The following is a 503-nucleotide window of genomic DNA, read 5'->3' on the forward strand; positions in this document are numbered from 1 at the left end:
GCAGCCCAGTGGTTTAAATCATCTCTTTCACCTCCCGCTTCCTGTGGAGACGTTATTTTGCCAGAATGTCACAAGTTTTGTGAAACCTCCGTCATAACAGTATCACTTGTGCAGTGAATACACACTCCTCCTTAAGAGAGGATTATTTTACCTTTTGTGGGAATGGGGCGAACTTAAGCCACTTGCAAGTCTAGCACCTTCTGGAAAGCATCAGTCTTTTTCTAGTTTAAAAGCTGATTAGGAAGGAAAACAGATACTAAAAAACCAAAATCAACAAACCCCAGAACCACCAGGGCATCTAAAGTACATTAAAGTACAGAGCTGTGTGAGACTATTTTAATGACTGTCATCTGAAATGTAAAGTACAGTGAACACAGAGCTGTGGGAGACTATTTTAATGACTGTCATCTGCGATTGTCTTGCTAATTGGGTCATTGGTGTGTTGAGTTTGGAGTCTCCCTGAGTAGTCCTTACAACTCTGCTGCCTAAAAGCAATATTCCTG

At 41.4% G+C, this 503-nt stretch overlaps 1 protein-coding gene across 1 annotated transcript in view; it reads left to right on the top strand.

Moving 5' to 3' along the window:
* GLB1L2 (galactosidase, beta 1-like 2) overlaps positions 1 to 503 on the top strand; it is a 21,804-nt gene that overhangs the window by 13,563 nt on the left and 7,738 nt on the right. The gene's annotated exons all lie outside the window — the stretch shown is intronic.

This window comes from Eurypyga helias, unplaced genomic scaffold (genome assembly GCF_000690775.1).
Source record: "Eurypyga helias isolate BGI_N326 unplaced genomic scaffold, ASM69077v1 scaffold16781, whole genome shotgun sequence".
Lineage (NCBI taxonomy): Eukaryota > Metazoa > Chordata > Aves > Eurypygiformes > Eurypygidae > Eurypyga > Eurypyga helias.